At 41.5% G+C, this 18502-nt stretch overlaps 1 protein-coding gene across 2 annotated transcripts in view; it reads left to right on the top strand.

Moving 5' to 3' along the window:
- The window catches only part of CXADR (CXADR cell adhesion molecule), a 52683-nt gene that overhangs the window by 9891 nt on the left and 24290 nt on the right, over positions 1–18502 (top strand). The window lies entirely within an intron of this gene.

The raw sequence follows: 18502 nt of genomic DNA, 5'->3' as shown, positions 1-18502 counted from the left end.
TAAAGTGTCTTTGTTCCTTGCTCTTGAAGACTAAGTTTAAGACTCAGTGTAAATGAGTTGAAAATTGGGTTGGTTTGCAGATTTCCAGGTGACTGGGGTACGTGGGTGTAAATCAGAAGTGCTGCCATATCACTAAGATGAGAAACATTTCTAGATAAAGAACAGTGGTTTTGAGGATTCTGTGTGGTGATCCTCTTGATGCTGTTACCATTATTGCAGTCTTGTAAAATCCCACTTGAGTGGCACTGGTAATATAAGTATTTTGTATATTCAACAAGGTAAAGGTGGGGGAATGGATTTTGGGCAGGCAGAGTTAACTGTCTTGTACACCTGAATTATTGGGTTATTGGGGAGAATTTTGTTCTGATTTTTTGAGAGGGAATAGTGTGGGATAATCCATGACAAATGCAACATGTTATGCCAGGTATAATAGAATTTAGATATGTCTATGTGACATACAAATCAACCCAGAAATATGTTTCCAGTATCTCTTGACTATGCAGTTTGAAGCTACACTCGTCGTATGTGTGGTTAAATTAAATTAAATGCCCTTGCCTACAATAGACAATGTAACCCTTTGTAATTGAACTGGTGGGATAGCACCAGTGTAAATATTAGCAGTCCAATGTCTACCCTAGCTATGGTTTTTCAGGTGCAGGTCAGCTGCAGTTCTGCCCTAAACTCTCATTAGCGCTGTACCATCTGATGACAATTTATCTGCCCTTGGAATACCTATCCCACAGATCCTGGCACAGCTGTCTGAGGCTGTGGGTTTCTGAGAGTTTCCAAAAGGCCATCTTGGAGCCAAGGGGAATGTTGAAGTCTGACCTCTTCTCCCTCTCTCCCCAATTTACTGGGGAAAATCCCATAGGTTCCCTACTTCTGGTACCATTTCCTAGTCCTTTCTATAAAATGGAGCCACAGGTGAAGACTTGGTTCTCCTTGTTTAACAAGAAGAGGTTTCTGCTGGAACTTCTGTGAAACTATTGAGGCTTCTATGAGGTGGTGGAGGGAGGATGTTTTAACACTTCCCGTAGACAGCTTGAGAAGGAAGATTAGTTCTTGGAATTTGTAATTCACCAGTCATGCATTCATCATGCTTGGAGTAGACAACATTGCACTGAACTTGCAGACAGTGGTGTCAGTCGGTAGAGCATCACTTCTGTGTTTGGTCATAACTACAGACGAAGTTCTTGAAGCCTATGATGAGCAGCAGTGTCTGTATAACTTCAGGATGTAATGGATTTTACAGTATCTCTTTGGGGAATTCCATACCTTATGGATAAGAGCTCCTCTTTGTGTGGAAAAGAGGGGCAGTTGCCCTGTGGAAGCTGGCTACCGTGGACGGTTGCTACTTATATGACACCATTTTGGCAGTGGGAAGCCTATGATGAGTGAAGTTTAGACATTTGTAGGGCATATAATGTGTTGAAGAGGTGCACGGTTAAGGATTTAAATAGCTGGGACTCCCAAACCGTATGAGCCATTTAATTTATGTACACATTTTATGGCAGCCTCAAACAAATCTAAATGCATAATAATGGAAAGAGGTTCAAACTATTCAGTGGTGATGCAAGCCTTAGTGGCTCACCATGGCAGGTTCATGGATGTGTACATTGGGTGACCACGGCAAGCATGGAGCCTGCTCAGATCACCGTGGCAGTTATGAGCATTGTAAACACCTTGCGCATCATCATGCAGAACCAGTACCTGCAAAAGCAGGCGAGGAGGCGATGGCAGCGCGGTGACAAGAGTGATGAGGACATGGACACAGACTTCTCTCAAAGCAAGGGCCCCGGCAGTTTGGCCATCCTGGTGGCAATGGGGCAGGCTCATGCCATGGAACGCAGATTCTGGGCCCGTGAAACAAGCACAGACTGGTGGGACCGCATAGTGTTGTATGTCTGGGATGATTCTCAGTGGCTGCGAAACTTTTGCATGCGTAAGGGCACTTTCATGGAACTTTGTGACTTGGTATTCTTGAGCTTCCGGGCAGGGAAAACCAAGATGAGAGCAGCCCTCACAGTTCACAAGCGAGTGGCGATAGCCCTGTGGAAGCTTGCAACGCCAGATGGCTACCGGTCAGTCAGGAATCAATTTGGAGTGGGTAAATCTACTGTGGGGGCTGCTGTGATCCAAGTAGCCAATGCTGTCACTGAGCTGCTGCTATCAAGGGTAGTGACTCTGGGAAATGTGCAGGTTATAGTGGATGGCTTTGCTGCAATGGGATTCCCTAACTGTGGTGGGGAAATAGATGGAACGCAGATCCCTATCTTGGGACCACCAAGGCAGCCAGTACATAAACCGAAAGGGGTGCTTTTCAATGGTACTGTAAGCATGGTGGATGACAAGGGAGGTTTCTCCGATATCAACATGGCCGGGAAAGGTACATGACGCTCGCATCTTCAGGAACTCTGGTCTGTATGAACAGCTGCAGCAAGAGACTTACTTCCCATACCAGAAAATAACTGTTGGGGATGTTGAAATGCCGATAGTTATCCTTGGGGACCCAGCCTACCCTTTAATGCCAGGGCTCATGAAGCCGTACACAGGCAGCCTGGACAGTAGTCAGGAGCTGTTCAACTATAGGATGAGCAAGTGCAGAATGGTGGTAGAATGTGCATTTGGACGTTTAAAAGCGCGCTAGCGCAGTTTACTGACTCTGTTAGACCTCGACAAAACCAATATTCCCATTGTTATTACAGCTTGCTGTGTGCTCCACAATATCTGTGAGAGTAAGGGGGAGACGTTTATGGCAGGGTGGGAAGTTGAGGCAAATCGTCTGGCTGCTGATTATGCACAGCCAGACACCAGGGCGGTTAGAACAGCACAGCAGGGCGCGCTGCGCATCAGAGAAGCTTTGAAAACCAGTTTCATGGCTGACCAGGCTATGGTGTGACTGTTCTGTTTGTTTCTCCTTGATGAAAACCCACCCCCTTGGTTCACTGTACTTCCCTGTAAGCCAACCGCCGTTCCCTCTCCCTTCGATCACCGCTTGCAGAGGCAATAAAGTTCATTGTTTGAAATTCATGCATTCTTTATTAATTCGTCACACAAATGGGGGGATAAATTGCCAAGGTCGCCCGGGAGGGGTGGGGAAGGAGGGAAGCACCGGGTGGGGTGGGAGAGGAGGAAAGGACAAGGCCACACAGCAATTCAAAACTTACTGAATGCCAGCCTTCTGTTGCTTGGGCAGTCCTCTGGAACTTGGGGAGGAGGGCGGTTGATTACACAGGGGCTGCAGTGGTGGTCTGTGCCTTTCCTGCACCTCAGCCATAGGCCGGAGCATATCAGTTTGATCCTCCAGTAGTCTCGTAATTGTATCCTGCCTCCTCTCATCATGGTGCTGCCACTTTTCCTCTTGATCCTGCCACCTCTCTTGTTGCTCCCGCCACCTGTCCTCTTGCGTGTCCCTCCTGTCCTCGTGTTCATTTTGTGCTTTCGTGGACTCTGCCATTGTCTGCCTCCACGCATTCTGCTGGGCTTTTTCAGTTTGGGTGGACTGCATGAGCTCAGAGAACATTTTCATTGTGAGTGCATTTTTTTCTACCTTCTTATCTGTGCTAGCCTCTGGAACGGAGATGCTAGTCGCAGGGTTGAAACATTTGCAGCTGTGGGAGGAAAAAAAAAGGGAGATTAAAATTGAAAAAGACAAATTGGCCATTTAAAAGGAGGGGCTGATGTTTTCGGGTTAACGTACAGCACAAACCCAACTAACCCTCCCCCCACCACATGGCTAACAGCGGGGATGATTTCTTTTCAGCCACAGGCAAACAGCCCAGTAGGAAAGTCCCCTGAATACAATTCCCCTTTTTCAACCAGGTGACCATGAATGATATCACTCTCCTGAGGATAACAGAGAGAGAGAGAGAGGACGGATGTTGCTTGAATGCCAGCAAACACCGGGACCACACGTTGCCATGCTTTGTTATGCAATGATTCCAGACTACGTGCTACTTGCCTGCCGTGGTAAAGTGTCCTACCGTGGAGGACGCAATAAGGCTACCCTCCCCAGAAACCTTTTGCAAAGGCATTGGGGGTACCTCCAGGACAGCTTCATTGAGATGTCCCTGGAGGATTTCCGTCCCATCCCCAGATACTTTAACAGGCTTTTCCAGTAGCTGTTCTGTCCGTGAATGCATCCCAAGTCTTCAGGGCAAAGTAATCATTAAACACGCTTGCTTTTAAACCGTGTATTGTATTTACAAAGGTACACTCACCAGAGGTACCTTCTCTGCCTTCAAGGTCTGGGAGCCCGGTTTGGGAGGGTATTGGATCCAGGGTGATAAACAGTTCCTGGCCGTCAGGGAGAACGGTTTCTCCGCTTGCCTGGTGTGCGCTATCTTCAACCTCCCCCTTCTCATCTTCCTCATCCCCAAATCCTCATCCCTGTTGTGTGAGACTTCCCCCCTTGCAGGAGTCCACATACAGATGTGGGGCACTGGTAGGGGCACCCCCTAGGATTGTATGCAGCTTATCATGGAAGCAACATGTCTGGAGCTCTGACCCCGAGCGTCCGTTTGCCTCTCTGGTTCTTTGGTAGGCTTGCCTAAGCTCCTTAAGTTTCATGTGGCACTGCTGCAGTTCCCTGTGATAGCCTCTGTCCTTCATGCCTCTGGAGATTTTTTCAAATATTTTGGCATTTAGTCTTTTGAAACGGAGCTCTGATAGTATGGATTCGTCTCCCCATACAGCGATCAGATCCAGTACCTCCTGTTCAGTCCATTCTAGAGCTCTTTTGCGATTCTGGGACTCCATGGTATCCTCTGCTGATGAGATCTGCACGGTCACCTTGCCACACTGGCCAAACAAGAAATGAAATTCAAAAGTTCGCGAGGCTTTTCCTGTCTACCTGGCCAGTGCATCCGAGTTCAGAGTGCTGTCCAGAGCGTTCACAATGGAGCACTGTGGGATAGCTCCCGGAGGCCAATACCATCGAATTGCGTCCACACTAACCCAAATTCGACCCGGCAATGTTAATTTCAGCGCTAATCCCCCTGTCTGGGAAGAGTACAGAAATCGATTTTAAGAGCCCATTAAGTCGACAAAAATGGCTTCGTTATCTGGATGGGTGCAGGGTTAAATCGATCTAACATTGCTTAATTCAACCTAAACTCGTAGTGTAGAGCAGGGCTAAAGAAGTTTAGTATGTAAACCATTTTGTTACTTAACTATGAGGCAGGCTCTAACAGACATCCTTTATAATGTAATGTTACACCTAAGACTGAAGGTCAGTCATTTGACCCTCTTGCTAATCTCTCATTTATGTATCTGAGAAACAATAATTATCAGTTGTAAATGCTGCTGCAAAGATCATTCTCTCAGCCTGTTGATTTTGATCCCTTGTCACAGATCAAGTCATGTGCTTGCTCTTTGCCACTCACTGGACTGCTGTGAGGGAATCCTGCTGCTGAATCCCAAGGTGTTTGAAGCCCCCAGAATGTGAATAGTCGAGGCACTGCTGTTTCCAGGCACACTCTTGAGATGCAGATTTTCTGTCTGCCAGACTTCATTGCCCACTTGTTAAATTTTCAAATGAGCACCTTTATGTTTTCTCCCAGGCCTTCCCCTCATGCTTGGGAGGAGTTCCCTACAAACATCTGAAAAACTGCCTCATTATCCTTTTTACAGTCTCTCCCTGAGATGCTTACAAAAATTGACAATTGTTAGGCTGCTTGTGTGCTGATACGCTGTCTCTCATGCTGACCAGTATAGTCTCATTGTTTCCCTTTACTCCCCAAACTGTCTGTATTCATCTGTTGTCTCTTTTCTTGTATGTAGATTGTACGTTCTTGGGGGCTTGGGGGGGGTGCATGTTTGCGCATGTGGTGCATGTTTTTGTTCTGTGTGTTCAGCTCCTAGCACAGTGGGGTCCAAGACCAGGGCTACTAAGTGTTATGGTAATAGAAATAATAATTAATCAGGGAGGGAAGAAGCCTAATATAATTGCTCTCAAAACTCATAATTGTGACATCAGAACTATATTTATACTGAAATTCCAGTACTTATCCTACCATTAGCTATCATCAGTGCAGCCCCATGGATGGTAACACTAGTGGAAATACTGGTATGGATTAGGACAGGTTTTGATTTTTATCTCAGCTAAACAGTGATGGTAACTTTACACTGCTTTTGGAAATTTTCCCATTCTCTCTCTCTCAGGGACTATCCCTTCTCCTTTCCACTTGCTTGAGCATTTTTAATGGGTGAGGTACAGGAGCCATTCTCTTTCTGGTGCAGTGGAGCTCAATGGCAGAGTGAGAGCAGGGGGTTGCAGGCTTTCCTGGGTGTAACCACAGCTCAGCCCTTGCTACCAGTGCTGCTGCCACCAGCATAGTGACTCCTGAAAGAGCTTCTGCGTGGGATGGGGAGGGGCTTGGGTGCCTGTGCCCAGTCAGGTGCATGAGCTCCCTCTTCAGCTCCTCCTGCTCCTACTCATTTGAACTGTGTAGGGTGCGGTGGGATGAGCTTCTGAGCTAGAGGGAAGGATCCTGAGGGCTGCTAGTTTGTCAGCCCTACTGTAAAACCTGTTGCAAGAGGACCTCTTCTCATCTAAAGAGTCAGTCCTCTGTTAGGAGAATTTAGAGGATATTCTTTCTTCAAAACTCTAAAATGTATGATTTCTGCAGAGTGAACCTATGTAGATAACTTAACATTCTCTGACAGGCTACTGAGGAAATTTTATCACTTCCTCTTATATTTTGTTCTTTTAATTAAAAGGTGGGTGTGATCACCAGTCAAACTGTTACTCTAGAATTTAATGAAATAAGTGGGGAAAAAGACCTGTCATAAATATAAAGGGAAGGGTAAAAACCTTTAAAATCCCTCCTGGCCAGAGGAACAACCATTTCACCTGTAAAGGGTTAAGAAGCTAGGATAACCTCGCTGGCACCTGACCAAAATGACCAATGAGGAGACAAGATACTTTCAAAGATGGGAGAGGGGGAGAAACAATGCAGGTCCCCGCATCTGTTCCCTAGAGTTCAGAGTGGGGAAGGAACCTTGACAAGACCCTTTAAAAATACAGGCATTTCCCTTTATGGCTGTTTATGCAGCTTAATCCTCCATTCTTTCTGTTCACCTTGATGAATCATAAAGAATCACTTTTCCCTTTGCATGTCGCCTCTAAAAATAGGTTGTATTACTGAATAAGTTTGCTTACAGTATTGACATATAGCTCACCACATGCTAAGAAAAATTCTATTGTCCAGTAGCTCTGGACTGCCAAAAACCTACTGTCCTCTTGATAAACTGCTACCTTACATTCAAAATCCTAGATGCTTTGATTGACAGATGTGTCTGACATGCCCAAAATGAAAACCAGCTTGCTCACTTTCCTTGTAAATGTCAGCAATGACTTGCAAAATTCTCTCTCTCTATATATATACATTTTTTTTTTAATGTGACTCAATCTTAGTGGCACTAGAAACATGGAGATGAGAGGAGGATGCATCTGGTTGAATGAGAGCAAAAAGAAAAGCCCCTAGAATGAACTAGAGGTAAAGACATATGGGGGGTGATGGGCATTATTTTGATATAGTGTATAACTGGTGCCACTATTCAGTACTTTTTGTTGACACTGACTTTCCTGCTAGGGGAAAGGGAGTTGGTGTTCTTCTGTTGATCAGATCCTGGTTTTGTTACTCTTCTTCACACTGTCTGCCTCCATTAAATTTTGTGTTGATTGCTCTACTGGAATTCCAGGAGGCGTTTACTTATTTGCAGACTGACCCACACGGCGTTGGATCATTTAAATGTGTCCAAATCAAACCAAACTAAACTTATCAAATGTGCATCTTGAGTAGTTCTCTAGGATCTGAAGATTCTGGATATTGGAATAGATAAAGCTCTGTGCTTAAACTTGTTTTGTTGATAAAGCTTTTTATAACTGTTGGATAGTGGTTGTACAAAAGGAATTGTAATCTTTGCTTTCCTACAGTAATGAAAAGAATACAAGTGTTCTGTGCTTCTGAACTTGATAACTATGTCCCTGTGGAGCAAGGTCATCACCTACTGATGTTGCTTGGAAACCAGCTCAGGAACAAGAGCTTCAAAAATGTTCAGAACAGTTTGTGAATACAGGGACAGATACAAAAAGAATGGACTAGTGGGTAAAGATTAAACTCATTTATTGTCCTTTCGCTTTCAAATTTATTTTAATGATAGTCAAGCAAAGTATTTAGAAAAGTCCCTTTTTCACTTTGGAGTTACTTCCTAAGGCCCAGATTCTGCAAATGCCCATGTTAACTTTACTCACCTGAGCAGTGGAGACTACTAACATGAGTAAAGCTAAGCACATGTTAGCTGTTTGCAGGGTTTGAGCCTAAGTTATCTATAAATCTGTTTTAATAGTTATTAATCTTTGCTTCACTCTGAGAAGAAATAACTTTTCTGACAATTGCTAAATGCAGACACACAAATTGTACTTGCTTAGCAAGTCTTTGCCATTGGAGTGTGCAACTTTTTAAATAGATTCCTGTCAGTAATCACGCTATTGACTGAAACTATCACATCTTCTATTTATTATAGGTAGCATTCAAGATATAACGTTAGAGGAGAACATAGATTTTTTTTTTTCCAGTTTCTTTAGTTTGTGCATAGACACACTTTGCCCCTTTCACTGTTTATCCTGTATGCATCCATTTGTCCTGTTTGTTTGATCCTTTAATACAGCAACAAGGGAAAATATTTCTTTAAAATAGGAAAACATGATTACATTTACTTTGGATTTGTATACAAAAATAAAAAGGGCCCTAGGCACCACTGTCATAAATTGCAAAAAGACAAGTAAAACTAACAGCCAGCAGAACTCTCCATCCATACAGACTGAACTTCATGCTCTGTGGCAGCCCTTACAAATAGATTTACCTTCCAGTGTGTCCTCAAAGTCAATGGACCTGGCCTATACTGGGGAGAGGGGAAGCTTGTTCTAGAACCGAGTCCACTCTCACATAGAACACTCTAGCTCCCTCTGTTAAATTAAAAGGGATTCAGATTCAGCATCTCCACTGTTCACAAGTGTGACCCTAGAGTACAAGGAGAGAGGTAGTCTCTAAGGGCTGGTCTACACTACAGCTGTAAGTTGACATAATTTTGGTCCTGCGCTGTGTTAATGGGAGATGCTGTACCGCTGGCTTACCTTACTCTTCTTAGGGAACTGGAGTACCAAAGTCAACAGGAGAGCACTCTGCCATTGATCTAGCTGGTCTTCACCAGACCCGCGAAATTAATACTGCAGCATCGATCGCAGCAGTGCTGATCTAAATGTAAGTATAGACATGGCCTAAGTAAGGCCACAAACTCTATAGAGCTTTATAGGTCAAAACCACTTCAGTTCAGTCCAGAAAACCAATAGGCAGCCAACGTAGATCACAGAAGAAAAGTGTTATGTGCAGCCATTGAGAATCACCACTACTTATAAACAGGCCATTGTATTCTGCACCGATTTAAAATTCCAGGTTGAGGATATTGCAGTAATCCAATATGTAACAAAACCCACAAAAATTGATAGAGGGACCTGGTGACAAATGAAGTAAAAAACTTTTTACCTCAACTTTTTGCAAAATAATGAGATTGCAAATTGATGGTGCCTCCTTTTATGTGTATTGGAAAGCCTTGCTCATAGCTGAGTTTATACAGCGTTAGATGTTCTTTAGAAATAATTTGTGCTCGTAATTTTATTATGATGATCTCTGTGCAGTGATACTTTGCCATTTAGAGCTGCTACTATTCTTTAGTTTGCAGGGTTGTTGTAGCAGTGTTGGATATTAGAGAGACAGGAAGGTGGGTGAAGTAATATTTTTTTATTGGGCCAACCTCTGTTCATGAAAGAGAGACAGAGTGATCTTACACAGAGTGCTGTTTACACTTACCAGAATACTCAATTATTGGATTACTGCGCAGCCTCAAAATACTCTCTCACAAACAACATACAACTCCTGTGCATAGTGCTTTTTAGAAGTTGCCATAAGCCATATCTAATGTGTACTAGGCTCCTTGTGGTTCTGTTTTGTTTCATGCTGAGCAGGAATTCAGGAGTGCCACTGACTGGGAGAGGTTTTATAGTGTGATACTGACTGCATTGTAATCCCTCGCAATCAGCAAAAAGAAAGTTTGTGGAAGTTGTTAACTTGTAAAGCTCAGTTTTTAGCATTCACGCTGACCTTTAAGACTTTCAAATAGATATAGATAATCTTCTTTGCACAACTCGGTAAAACATAGTAGGCAAAAAGGGTTTTTCAATATAAGATCTAAATTAAGGGATTGGTTTATATCTTACATAGTTCTTAAAAAATGTATATATTTTCTGCTACCGTGGTATTCAGTGTTCAAAAATATCTGCCTTATTACCCACAGTAGCTGCATACCCGAAGCAAGCAGCAATATTATCCCATCTCTTCCTTTTTTGCCCAAGCACTCCAAACTTACCATATTTAAGACTTCTTGAACATTTTCCAGGGAAATGAAATTAAATATAGCTATATAAATAAAATGCTTAAATGCAGCCATAGCTGTGTTTCTTTTCCACTTATTTTATTTTCACATTCTTTCCCTCAGTTTACTTTTCTCTTTTTCTTTTTGTGGATTCATCTTCCTTGCCCTCAAATTCTCACTATTATTAAGTTTGGGTTTCTTTAGTACTAGCCAAAGCAGCCTTTTCCTATTTGTTTCTTCCCTACTGCATCTTTGCCAACTGTTTTCACTAATTCCCTAGTTGCTGCTTATTTGTTACTACTGCTTCTTTCTCCTTGGTGTATATTCTTTTTGCTTTCTCTGACCCTTCTAGAATAAATTAGGTTGTCTCGCTGGTAAGGTACTTTTCAATAATAGATGTCCTAAAAATTTACTAGGCTTTATGCACCTAACATAAATTTCAAACCTTGTCCTTCAGCACTTGATATTTAGAGTATCTAAAGTAAAACAGAGATGATGATGAATTGGTCCATTGGAACTGAGTTTCTCTTTTAAAAAACAAAACAAATAATTTGAATTAAAGGTTACCTACAGAAGAAGAAAAATAGCTTGTGTTCTTTATCCTGTTTCTTTAAAATGCATAAAGAAAGCTGGAACGGATTTATTTGAATTTTTTTATTCAGAATATCAGGTCCTAATTTCCCTGGTTTTGGAGGAAGACTACGCAAATAGTGGGATTACAATGTTACAAGAGTAGCTGATTACCAGTGTAGGTGAGAGAAGGAACTTTTGTAATTGTTCTGCTTAAATTTATTATTTTAATTAATTAATGCAAAGTCCTGTCAAACTCTTGGGAGGAGAAAAGATTCAACATCCAATCAGCTATATATGATGTATTTGCTTGCAGAGTTGCACCAGTTTATTTTTAGCTGTGAATTTAAATAATTTTGTTAAGCACTTGGTTTAAAAAGCTGTGTGGATACTTATTTAGGTTTAAACTGCATTTATTTCTGTGGAGTTTAAATGGATTGGGAACAGGTTTAAACTAAACAGAAATAAGATCAGTTTAACTAAATTGTTACAAGTTTGTGCTTAGACAAGGCTTTAGTACTTTAAGGAGTCCTCCAGCAACAATAGGAAGGTCGGGCGGGAGAAGGAGGGAAGGTTTGGTAATCCTAATTGATTGAAGATCTAAAAGAAACAAACAAAAAACAGGAAATAAAATTTTAGTCTTCCATAAAGAAATGAAAAAATCATTTTTTCCCTTTTGAAGGTCACTTTTAAGCATATTGTCTTTTACAGATCATTGACATTTAGAGTATCTAATAATGCACCATCCTGCTCTGCTTGGAAAAGAACTCTTCATACATCCTACCCATGATCAAATACTCTAGGTATTAGGGAATTTTCTAAGTGAGATACTCCTCAACATACTCAGTGGCTACCCTCTGATGACAAAGGCTAGATTTGCAGTAAAAACTTTTGCCAGTATAGTAATGTTAGGGGTGTGAATTATTAGTATTATTTATGATTGGAACAACGCTTCTATATGGGGGCTGGATGTGGGGGAGCCCTAGCGCAGATGCAGTTGCTCCAGCAAAATGGTACGTTATAGGTTATTTTGTTCAGTGAACTGGTATAAACAATACCATTAAAAGCACTCGTGCCAGGATAAGCTGCGTTATACTAGGAGGGTTTGCTACTATAGCTATGCCATCAAGCCTTTTCTTGCGTAGCTTAGGTCTAAGACAGAATCCTTTTGCTTAGACCTCTAAGTTGGTATTAGTGCTATGACTACTTAAATGGGAATTTTATGGCTTCTCCCTTCCCTCTCCCATCAAGATTTAAATCATAACTATATGTAAGTATCTGTTTTACTCACTTTAAAAAAAAAATAGCCAGTTTAAGGCATTGTGATTTTTCCAGAAAAAATATTTTTATGGATATATTTGAACTGATTACATAAATTTGAGCAGAAATTACTGCGTTAAAATTTTTGTAAAAGTCTTATTGTTTGCATCCTAAGTTCTAAACTGTCCCCTCTACTAGAGAGTTTACAGTGGCACTGCGCCACAGTAAGCTCTCTAGTGTTGCCCTTTAAGCCGATGGGCAGAGAACTCTCCTGTCAGCTTAATTACTCCTGAGCGACATAACTTATGTCAACATAAGCTGTCTTGTAGCCATGGACTAAGGGCTGGTCTACACTACGGCAGGGATTGATGCTCTGAGATTGATCCACCAGTGGTCGATTTAGCGGGTCTAGTAAAGACCCGCCTAATTGACTGCAGATTGCTCTCCAGTTGACCCTTATACTCTACCCCCGATAAGAAGAGTAAGGTAAGTCACATCGACCCCCCGCAGTGTAGACTCTGTGGTAACTCGACCTAAGTTACTTTGACTCCAGCTACGTAACATAGGTCGACTTACTGCGGTAGTGTAGACATACCCTAAGAAATGAAACTCTGAAAGGATGACCAGGAAATGAGTAATTTATATTAATAATGTGAACAGGACATGAATTTTAACGACAGTCCCTTTGAAGTATCCTTGCCTCTTCCTGCCCTTCCTTCCCCATCATCAGCCTGTAGTGTTTCTTGAAAAATTATGTTTGGTGTTATATTACTGGTTATTTTTACTTTAAAATGAAAACCAAAGAGTCTGTATGCACTAACTTAAAAACACATTTTTAAAATCAAACCCCTGAAAACTATTTTTGCTTTATTTACCTGTCAGCACAAAGTTCTGTTTTTCTGTTACAGTTGATGTCAACAGCTTAGGCAGTGCAAGAAATGTAAGTCTGGTACATGTTAGGTCTGGTACACTTGCTGAGAACATGACTGCATGGAAATCCCACCAGTGCTATGATTACTTCAGCTGCACTGGTGGTAGCTTGGGTGGGGCAAGCGTAGGGAAGAGTGTAGCAGCTTCTAACATTTTTACCACTATCAACTTCCTACTCAGGCTTTCACTGATGCAACTGAATCCGTGGTAGCACCAATGGGAGATTCCTTAAAATTAGGTCTTGTGTATACAAGGGTAATTATGTTAAAGTGCTGAACACTTAATTCTAGTCTTGGTGGTTAAAAGCTTTTTGGTTTGTAAAAGGAAAATCTTCTTGAGTAAGACATTTTCAATTAATTTTCTGCTTTCTCCCTTTACCTGTGTTGTTTTACTGTTCATATGGAGAGGCTAGGCATATTGCATCAGGAGAACATCCTTCACATTCAGTTACTAGGAAGTGGGCCATTAACTCGCTGTATCAGTTGAATTCACTTTAGCATGAAGTCTGTATTAGAGCAATAACTCTGCTGTAGTTAAGGTTAAGAACATCTTTCTGTTTAAAACCCAAGTCCTCTAAGTGCTCTAAAATCTATACTGGTTACTTGGATTGCCTCATAGGAGTGTGGGGTTCAGTAAGGTGCTGTGCTCTTGTGTCCCCTACGTTACTGATCTCTAGACTGTCTCTTTGCCCCTCTTATATTACCCAAAGTTTATTGTCTCTGTTTCAAGAGCCAGGAACCTTCCTGGGGTGCAGACTCTCTCCCCTGGCATGATTGTTTAACGGTCTTCTCCCCTGCTTGTCTAATTTAATGGCTTTATTTACTGTATATGCAAATGTATTTCTGTTGTCCTCTGCCTGTAATCAGGTCAGAAGGTAAATACACATTCCTTTGCCTAGGGCAGGCTGGGTTCTTGCTCTGCCTCCCAAACACATTTTAAGAATGTATATGAGCACACATCTATAACTTTTTATGTACAGTCTGTACATACATAACTGATTTTTCAGGACCAGCATATCCCCAGTTTACATATGATACCTTACATGACACCTTTATAATGTATGTTGGGGCACTGTGTGTGACAGGCCTGCTGTGAGTTACAGTATGGGGGCCCTCTGTCAGCTGGCATTGAGGGACTCTAGGGTCACAGACCCCCTAGGAGTCCTATCTAAAAAATTAGTCATTGTGGAAGGATTGTTGTATGTTCAACAAAGTGCACAATGGCTTTTTTAAGTGCTATTCAAGCTGCAATTGAAATAATCCGATCTTTTGAATCTTGTATTGCTACGTAAAATAATTGTATTTGTAATAAGTCCTTTACTGCTATGTGATCTCTGATGGATGGGTTTGTGCTTATTTTCTCTTGGCTGTATTTATTGGCTGAGACTGGAGAAAACGTGGTAACAAGCAACCGGAAACTGTATGGGGCTATAGAAATTCAGTCTGCATATGTTATACTATCAGCTGCGAGTAGTTTTAAAATGCACTTAAAAAAACAGTATGGGAACTCTGATTCCTATATGCCTCTTCTTCATGCTTCCCATGGATGGTCATTCTAGGCTGTGTTAGTTGGAGTTGGATTTAGCTGGAAGGCAGACTTGAAGATGTCTCATTACCCTCTCTCACTGAGGTGATGGTAGGAGAAAGGGGGACGGGTGAAGGGAGAACGGGGACAGTTTTACTAGACTGATACTGAGTTGAAGGTCTTTGTTAATCTGCCTCACTGTGATGCCCTTAATACGAATTCACATAGCAACAGTAATCTATAACAGCTAGTGACTCTGCTAAATTCATTTTTAAAGTGTTGTCTCTGCATAGACTGTTTCTTTCCTTTGTATTTTTAAACAAATGTAAGGTTTATTTGGTAGCAATAAAATTCCCTCTAAAAGCCTCTTAACGCCAAATGTGCTTGTTACAGTGGCTTTGGGTCTGTAGGGATCTTTTGTGACAGGTAGTATTCCACTCTTGATTGAATTGAGAGTTTTGGCTCAATCCACAGTGGGAAGCTATCGTAGTTTGGAAATAATGTTTATATTTGCTTAAACATGATTCCAGAAAACCAGTTTTTCTAATACATTCTGCTAGTATAGATAGATCCAAACTGTGTTAAACCTGTATTTTTACAGAGATGCTCTAAACTCGGTAATGATATATATATATATACACACACACTGGCTGGTAATAATGTGTTGGTAATATTTTTCTAGAAACTTATTTCAGCTGATTCTGTGTATTCTGTAACCTCATACTGAACTGTTTGGGGGGTTGTCTCACTTGTCACATAGGAAGGCAGACAGACCAAGAGTGATTTAAAAATCTGGTTACCCTCTGACCATATGACACTTTGACCAAGTTCCCACATCTCTTCTCTGCTACTTCAATAAATAGGATGAAATTCAGTAAGGACAAATGGAAAGTACTCCACTTAGGAAGGAACAATCAGTTGCACACATACAAAATTGGAAATGACTTCCTAGGAAGGAATACTGCGGAAAGTGGTCTGGGGGTAACAGTGGACCACAGGCTAAATATGAGTCAACTGTGCAAAGCTATTGCAAAAAAAACAAACATCATTCTGGGATGTATTAGCAGGAGTATTCTAAGCAAGACATGAGAAGTAATTCTTCTGCTCTATTCCACGCTGATTAGGCCTCAACTGGAGTATTGTGTCCCGTTCTGGGCACCACATTTCAGGAAGGATATGGACAAATTGGAGAGAATCCAGAGAAGAGCAACAAAAATTATTAAAAGTCTAGAAAACATGACCTATGAGGGAAGACTGAAAAAACTGGGTTTGTTTAGTCTGGAAAAGAGAAGACTGAGGGGGGATGTAACAGTTTTCAAGTACGTAAAAGGTGGTTACAAGGAGGAGGGAGAAAAATTGTTTTTCTTAACCTCTGTGGATGGGACAAGAAGCAATTGGGTTAAATTGCAGCAAGGGAGGTTTAGGTTGGACATTAGGGAAAAACTTTCTAACTCTCAGGGTGGTTAAGCTCTGGAATAAATTGCCTAGAGAGGTTGTGGAATCGCCATCATTGGAGATTTTTAGGAGCAAGTTAGACAAACACTTGTCAGGAAAGGTCTAGATAATACTTAGTTCTGCCATGAGTGTAGGGGACTGGACTAGATGACCTCTCAAGGCCCCTTGCAGTCTTATGAGTCTATGAAATTGAAATGTCCCCCCCCCCCGAATGTATCACCTAATAATTGAATGTAGATGTTTAAGCAAAGTAGCATTATAAATAGAAGTGGGAAGAAGGACCAGATGCTTCTTGTAGTTCTGCATCTATGTAATCAAAACAGTGCTGAGGAATTTCTAACAGTCAGATTCTCCTCAGCAACCTGGGACTTGGTAGAATCTGATTATGAGAACTCCTCATCTGAGAAGACGTTCCTCTGGCTGTCATTTGAAGGTAGCTTTGACTTCAGTTTTGCAGCAAGGCTGACAACTCATCTTGAAACAAATTTTACCTAAGACAGAATGGTGAGTCTCAGAGTTGTCCCTGTTAAGTTTTAGTATAGTAACTCCTCGCTTGACATTTGTAGTTATGTTCCTGAAAAATGCTACTTTAAGCGAAACAATGTTAAGCAAATCCAATTTCCTCTTAAGAATTAATGTAAATGGGGGGGTTAGGTTCCAGGGAAATGTTTTTCGCCAGACAAAAGACTATTTTTATATATATATAATACACACACACACACACACACTTATTATAAGTTGTAAAGAAACAATTTAATACTGTATACAGCAATGATGATTGTGAAGCTTGGTTGAGGTGGTGGAGTCAGAGGGTGCGATATTTCCCAGGGAGTGCCTTACTGCTAAATGATGAACTAGCCCTTGGCTGAGCCCTCAAGGGTTAACATATTGTTGTTAATATAGCCTCACACTCTACAAGGCAGCACAAATGGAGGGAGAAGACACAGCATGGCAGAAACAGGTAGGTGTGGGTGTGTGTGAGAGAGAGAGAGACTGAGACCATGTGAGAGAGTGCGCTTGTCTACACTGGCACTTTACAGTTTTCTTGCTCAGGAGTATGAAAAAACACACCCCTGAGTGCTGTAACGTGCCAGTATAGACAGTGTACCAGCACTGGGAGCTACGTCCCTCATAGAGGTGGGTTTTTTTAGAGCGCTGGGAGAGCTCTCTCCCCGCGCTTGCCACAACACACAAGCCACATTAAAGTGCTGTCATGGCAGCACTTTAACGTTGCCAGTGTAGACTAGCCCAGAGACACACATTGCCCTTTTAAGTACACTGACCCCAATCTAAGTAAACTGCCTTTTTAAGTAGATCAGCAAGTTGAGACATCAGCTGCTGCCAGCAAGCTCCCTCCGTTCTGAGCCCTGTCGTCCCTCTGCTCCTGCTCTGTGGAGATGCTTTATATTGGAGCATTGAACAACTTTAAATGAGCATGTTCTCTAATAGATCAGCAACAAAACAATATTAACCGGGACAATGTTAAGTGAGAAGTTACTGCACAGAATTTTAGTTTTACTACTTCAGATAAGAAATTACCATTTTAAACCACTTAACCTTCTAGTCTATCACAAATGTTAACTTTCAGCAAGATGTTTGCACCCAACAATAGATTCAAAACATCAAGTACTTTTCTGGTTCATCTCATAATTTACATAGTGAAATATTCCTCTTGGAACATTTCCTGATTGCTAAACAAATACTTCGTGATTCTGCTATAAAACACATGACAGATGAACACATGTAGATTTAAGATAGCTTCTGGCCGCTTACTTAAGTCTTTTTTTATGTAAATCCTGTTTCATCATTGTATAGTTTATCTTTCTTCTTTTGAAACATTGGACTGAGCGGAATCTGTCGCTTGGAAACATATTGTTCTTTGAGCATACCATGCAAATGAGGATTATGCTGAGTTTTCCAGGGGATCAGGCAGAAAAGGCTAAGGCAAAAATTAAATCTAAAAAACTCAGTAGGATTTTTTGAAAAGATTAATCCACCCATTCCTTTAAAGCAAAATGATCCTTATGTTTCAAGAACAAGTAATTTAAGTTCAAGATTTCACAACTGTCCTGTCAAACTTAACTGACCTTAGCAGTATGCTATATGTCCTCATCTTGCCAGAGAGGTAGCGTTAGGATTGTGGTATGTTTTTACTGTTGACATGAAAAGGTCACTGTCAAAGGGTTTTAGTTATGATCATGTATGCTTTCTATAGGACTTCTGTTGCATAAAACGAGGGTGTGTTTGTGTAGGAGATAGAAAATGAGGAAGGGTGTAGCTTTTCCTGATTCAAGTGACTATTTATAGGACTCCCAGGTTGACTGATTAA

This window comes from Lepidochelys kempii, chromosome 1 (genome assembly GCF_965140285.1).
Source record: "Lepidochelys kempii isolate rLepKem1 chromosome 1, rLepKem1.hap1, whole genome shotgun sequence".
Classification (NCBI taxonomy): domain Eukaryota; kingdom Metazoa; phylum Chordata; order Testudines; family Cheloniidae; genus Lepidochelys; species Lepidochelys kempii.
The sequence above is the reverse complement of the archived record's forward strand: the minus strand, read 5'-3'. Positions and strand labels throughout refer to the sequence as shown.